Source organism: Accipiter gentilis, chromosome 13, assembly GCF_929443795.1.
Source record: "Accipiter gentilis chromosome 13, bAccGen1.1, whole genome shotgun sequence".
Classification (NCBI taxonomy): domain Eukaryota; kingdom Metazoa; phylum Chordata; class Aves; order Accipitriformes; family Accipitridae; genus Astur; species Astur gentilis.
The window spans coordinates 5,445,223-5,451,222 of NC_064892.1; the positions used below are offsets into that span (position 1 = coordinate 5,445,223).

Below are 6,000 nucleotides of genomic sequence, written 5' to 3' on the forward strand. Positions count from 1 at the left end.
AAGCCCACAATTTAATTGGCTATACACAAGATACTAAAAAAAATGAGCAGAGAAATACAGCTTTCTAGCCCCTTCCCCTGATGACAACAGTTGGCCCTACTGCCCATGTTCCCTTCCACAGGTACACTTGAACTTAAGGTCTGTGGGGATAAAAGAATTTACAGTGTGTTTGGGCTGATATAGCATGTCTGAGCTTTCAGAAATAGCCATCATAATTCAGTGTATTACATATAACCCCTCATCTCTGCTGTCCGCAAAGGAAAGAAAAGAGACTCTACCCAATCCTAGAACAAAACCATACCTAAGAGAACAAAGCTCTGGATTAGAAAGCAAAAACATTAACATCCCAAGCCACAGAGTTGCGACACTTTGCTCAGCACTGGACCAGACACTTCTGACACCAGGGAAAGCCAGGGCAAAGAGGGAAGGCAAACTCTCACCTGGCCTCAGTAGCAGCCCGGTCCTTACACACACTGAGCTTACCAGCGAGGTGCATGTCGAGGTAACTACAAGCCCCAGGATGCAACACGGCGGGCACAGCACGCGCAGCTCCCAGCGCAGAGTTTCGAGACCCCATCAGGTCGGACATGTGAGGCATAGCTAAGAGGATTTTCTACTTTCTTGGTACGCGGGACCATTTCTAAAAAGGCTCAGACCCACTAATTAGCTAGATAGCGCAGTTCTCACGTAAACATCCTTCAGCAGGGGAAGGGGCTATCTTAGTTCAAGGGAAAGTTTGGGGCTTTTCTTAACTGGACTCCTTCAGAATTTTGCTTTTGTTGGCTTGATTCCAACATCAGCTGCTTGCTGTAAACACATATTGGAAGCAATACAAGGAGCAAGAGTCAAAGTATCTGAGAGATGCAAATAATAAAACAGCTGAGTGATACTGTTCCTTTAGAGCAATCATCTTTTCACCCTCCAGGGACAAATCTCTTTGAAGGAAACCCCGGTAAGAAGGCTGTGACCGAAAAAGATACGCTACGCGTTTCATTTATTTCTTGCCAGCAATCAAGCAAATCTGGCAACTTTAAAAAAAGCTCCACAGAGTTTGCGTCTGCTTTAAAGAAAAAAAAAAAAAAAAAAAGAAAAGAAAAGAAAAGCAGCCGAATCACAAAAGATAAGGCCTACTACACATGAGCTCCCACTCTGAAAATAAACTTCCGTTTGCTCAAAACTTTCCCCAGCGTTTCACGGCCGCTCGAAGCTGACCATACCGAAGAGCGGGAAACACTCGGTTTTGAAAGCGGCGAACTTTCCAGCTCGGGCGAGGCGATGGCGGAGGCGTCGAGGGAAAAACCAGGCCGGAGCCACCTCGGCGCACCCCTGGGGCGTGAAGGCGGAGGGACCACCGGGCTGCCGCCCTCCACAGCCTCCTCAGGGAAGCCGGCGCTGGGCCGGGGGGCGAGCGGGGAGCCCGAGCCCACCACCACCACCGCCTGCCGGGCTGGGCCGTCCCGTCCTCCCCGAGCCTCCCTGGGGCCGAGGCGGGGAAGGAGGAGCGCTGCCCTCGCACGTCCGTGTCGTTCCCCCCCTCACCACCCGCCCCGGAGCGGCACCTCCCCGCCGGCTGCCTGCCCGGGCTAAACCTTTCCAATGGGGACGTCCGTCCCTCCAACTCCGCCCGTCGCCCAGCGTCCCCCTCAGGGCTCCCGCCCCGCCGCAGGGACGCTCGGGGAGTCGCGCCGGGGAGGACACCCCGCCTTCGGGTCCGGGTCCCAGCCCGGGGGGGGGGGGGTGAAACAAAAGGCACCAAGTGGAGCGGCCGCCCGGACTGCGCCCGGCCGCGGTGGCCTGAGGAAAGCGGGGGAGGGAAGGCGGCCTGGGCGCCGCTGGAGCGCGGTGCCTCCCCCGCGGATTACCCGCGGTAACGGGATTAAGCGGCCCCGGGCAGCGCGGCCCCGCGGGCTGTCACCGCCCGGGGAGGAGGTGGGGGTGGTGGTGGGGGGAGAGCGACGCGGGCGTCGGTCCCGGCCGCCGGCTCCCTCACGCCCCTCGCCGCCCCGCGGGCGGGTCCCGCCGCCTGCCCCGCAGCCCTCGCCGCGGATGCCCGGCCGGGGCGGTCGCCCGAGCCGCTCCCGCTCCCGCCCGGCCCCATTGTTCGGCGTGCCGCCCTTACCGTTCGCGGGGCTGGGGCTTGCGGGGACTCCCGCGGGCTCTCCTCGTTGCGGCTGGTTGCAGGGACAGTCGCGCTTGGCCGCCGGAGGTCCGAGCCATTAAAAGCTCCGCGGGGAGGAGAAGGAGAAGGCGGCGGCAGGAGTGGTGGTGGTGGTGGCGGCGGGAGGAGGAGGAGGAGGAGGAGGAGGAGGACAGCGGGGGGCTCGCAGGAGCAGGGTCGCCATGTCCGGCTTTGCAGCGGGGGGAACCCACCGGGCTGGGCGCTGAGGAGAAAGGGGGCAGGCGGCGACGGAGGAGGGGGAACGGGGAGGGGAAGAGCTGGGGGTGGGGGGGGGGGGTGGTCCTGCTGCCGCCTGCAGACCGGGGGAGCGGGAACTGGACGCCGCGCTGCCGCGGCTGCACCTCCCCTAACCCTGCCCCCTCCCGGAGGGGGAGCCGCCGGCGGGAGGAGGCGGCCGAGAGCCCCCTCCAGCGTTCACAGGCGGCGGCGGCGGCTCGCCATGGCCGCTCGGCTCAGCGCTGCTCGGCGGCGGAGGGAGCGGGGCTTCCCCGCCTCGGCGGTGCCGCCCGGCTGCAGGTACGCCGGCAGCCCGTCGGGGGAGAAGAATCGGCGACCGCTGTCCTGCGGCGCTGGGGGGGCTTCCCGATACCTTCCTCCTCCTCCCGGGCAGCAGAAGGGGCGAGCAGCGCCCGCCCAGGTGGCCGGCGGCGTGAGGGAAGGGTTAAAGCAGGCTGCAGCCCCGCGGCTGAGGGGGCAGAGGATGGCGGGGCCTGGCTTTCCCGCCTTCAGCTGCTGCCCCGGGGCAAGGAGGGTGGGGGGGGGAGGAGAGGCCCTGGGCGATCGTTGTCCCATTTCTGTGGATTTTGGGGACTGTCCGATGTAGGTGCCCTGAGGGGGGAACGGGGACTCCCTTGGAGAGGGAGTTGGTTCGGTGCCCCGGGGCTGAGAGGCTGTTAAACAGGGTGGCTCCCTGAGGAGGAACCAGGACGTGGCCTCAGGGGGTCCTGTGCAAACCCAGTAATAACCCAGCTTTTCTGCTTTAGGAGGAGGCCTCAGGAATCAACGGGGAGCGGATCAGTGCTTGATTTACGGAGAGGTATCCCTCCATGCTCCCTCCCAAGGGCTTGCCTGAGACGCCAGAGAAACCGAAGGACTAGGTGTATGGGTGGTCTGTTCACGTTTATGGTTACTACTTGGACAACCACAGATCACAGCACTGTAAAATTTAACAAGTAGTGGCAACCTGGGCTTCAAGGGCTGTCTCTCAAAACAGTCTCTGCTCTGGTATGTGACTAGAAAACAGACCACCAGGCGAAGGCTGGGGCTGGGGGCATGCCTTTTCCAGAGACCCTGTACATTCATTCCCTCAAAGATTCGGAGCTATAGCAAAAAGGCCATCACGCCTAGGACCAGCATAGTTGTCTGCACGCAGCAGCTCTTGAAACACCACTATCCCATTTGCAGAACTTAAGTGTTAGGGTGTGCATCTCTTTGAGCCTTTTCCAGCCTTTTACCCAATGTTTTTTCAGGAAGGAGACTGGGTGGTGCACACAAATGAGTGATGCAGGGGAGACATTTCACGTCTTTGAAGTTCTCTCATTGACGCAGGAGGTCACCCGGGAGTAAGGAGATGTGTATTTATAGAGTAACCCTTCTTAGCACCTAGCATTGAAAGACCATTTGAGGAGCCCAACTACTATCCCTAGTTTTTAATCACTGGAGGAAAGAGAAATGATATGTGAATGCCATAAGTATACTTTTCATCTAAGCCTTAGCCTTGCTTGATCCCCAAAAGACAAATTCCTCTGCTGTCAACAGCGATGCCTCTACGCACAAACACCTCACTACAAATACCTCAATGCACATGACAACCAACCTTGTGAGATCAAGAGAACTTCATTGCTTTGGTCAGCCCTGAAACCTTAACCGAAGTACATACGTTACCGACTGAAAGGCTGGAAACTGCCTTTAGCTGTCAATGCTTGATAAGATAGTAATTATTGTTATTTTCCCCCAGACTTTCTCCACACAAAGTGCGTGGTCTGTCCGTAGAAGATCAAGAAGAAAGATTACGTTCTCATTCTAACAATGTAGAATTAGAGTATTTCAGTTGAAAGGGACCTGCAACGACCATCTAGTCCAACTGCCTGACCATATGAACTGTGGTTAAAAACATTGACATAAAAAAGATCTCCTTTTTCCAAATACTTATTTTGCCAGCTGCTTTAACTCTTACTTAAGGTGCAGTTAGGGTGAGAGCAGCACTGCAAGGGTCAATCGTAGCATTTAGAATTTCCCGGTGCTTTTTATGTACACTTCCAGATCACTAATGCCTCATTCACACCTAACAAAAGAGTTGTTGTAATCCACATCAAAGGAGTGAGGTCATCTTCAATGCCTTCCAAGTTTGAGTGACCTTGAAACATTTTTCAGTACTAAACAGACCTAACAGGTTGCCCTGCATCTACTGATCATTTATTACTTACTGAGCTCTGAAAAGCAACAGTGGAGTACTGTCTTGAATGGTATACTTACTGAAGCATCAAAGGTGGTATATGTTGGTGGTTTCTCCAGGAGCCACGGACAAGCCTGAATATGTTCATTTAGTTAACACTTTGATTCTTGAATCTTCTGGAGGTATCAAGGACAACTAGGGACTGATATCTAAAAAGACTTCTTTACTGTCTCTTGATGTTTATCCAGTCGGTCATAAAGTCATCTTTCACCCATCCATGTTCATGCTCTCTACAATTGTTAAGCAGCAATTTTTTTCTCTAAAATGGATTTCTCTCTTGTAAATTACACGTGGCAGCAACTTGCGCTCTTCTGATGTGATTGCAAGAAAAGCACTCATTGCTGCTGTTAGTTTCCTGTATTACATAGGGTTACATTTCTTCCCTGTTGAATGAGATGTGGAATTTGTTCGGACATCAAATAAACAGGAGAATTTGAGAGAAACAACATTTGTTTTTGAAAAGTCACTGAAATGAGAAAAATGGTTCTAGTTAGTTCATGTTTCTGAAAGAAAAGAGGCAAGCTTTGTCTGCATCCACTGGCAAAGAAGAGAAGAGCTGGAACTGGGTTTCAGATTAAGCAAGACTGAGCTGGCGTGATCATTCATTTCTGCCTTACCTGGTAAGAGAGAACCCAAGGGAAAGGAAGGGGAGAAAAATGTTAAAAGGGTTCTGCCGTCTTGGGAGACTGCCTCTCTGTACCTTCTGCCTTCTTCCCTGTTAGGAAAGAAATAGCAACAGCTATGATGGAATGCAAATACGATCTCTGGAAAGCCTTCACTTTTTACAACTCTCATACACTGGGGTGATTTGCAGTTATTTTTTCATTGACATTGTCTCATATTTGTTGTGAGTTTCTAGAAGGTATGCATGCATGCTGGCAGTTATGGCAGAGTACCTGCAAATTCACATTTTCACCTGCCACGTGGTAACTCATTTGCCTGTGTGCTTTGTCAAACTAAATTATTGGACTCAAAACACAAGACGGTGGACTAAGTTCTTTGGTTTATGCTAAGATCAGACTAGATTCTTCGGTGGTCCTTCTGGTGTGAAAATCCATGCCTCTTTTGTAAAGTACTTTGAAATATGTGTTGAGTTCAAATTTTTTCTGTGTTTTATTAAGGCGAGAAGCTAAGATGCTGCCCTAATCGAAATCTGTGTATTTCAGCTATGTCTTTTGTCTAGTAATTCTTTTTCATAAAACATTCCACAGATGTTTTCCCTGGAGCCTGAAATTTTGTTTCAAAGACCCTTTCAGCAAATACTTTCGTGCTAGATTTATCAGTGTGTTCTTGTATAAATGTGGTTCAGGGCTCAATCTTGCAAACCTACGGCATTTGACTAGTCAGTTTTAGGCTCTCTCTCATA

At 52.9% G+C, this 6,000-nt stretch overlaps 1 protein-coding gene across 7 annotated transcripts in view; it reads right to left on the reverse strand.

Moving 5' to 3' along the window:
- Window positions 1–2,516, reverse strand: part of FARP1 (FERM, ARH/RhoGEF and pleckstrin domain protein 1) — a 209,600-nt gene extending 207,084 nt beyond the window's left edge. For 4 of the 7 annotated variants that reach the window (XM_049815833.1, XM_049815832.1, XM_049815831.1 and 1 more), the window contains exon 1: window positions 2,120–2,511. The gene's annotated coding sequence lies outside the window, so the exon portion shown is untranslated. Of the gene's footprint in view, window positions 1–2,119 lie in introns of all 7 variants that reach the window. The other 3 variants (XM_049815836.1, XM_049815834.1, XM_049815837.1) reach the window with 2 other exon arrangements.
- Between the last annotated feature and the right edge of the window lie 3,484 nt (window positions 2,517–6,000).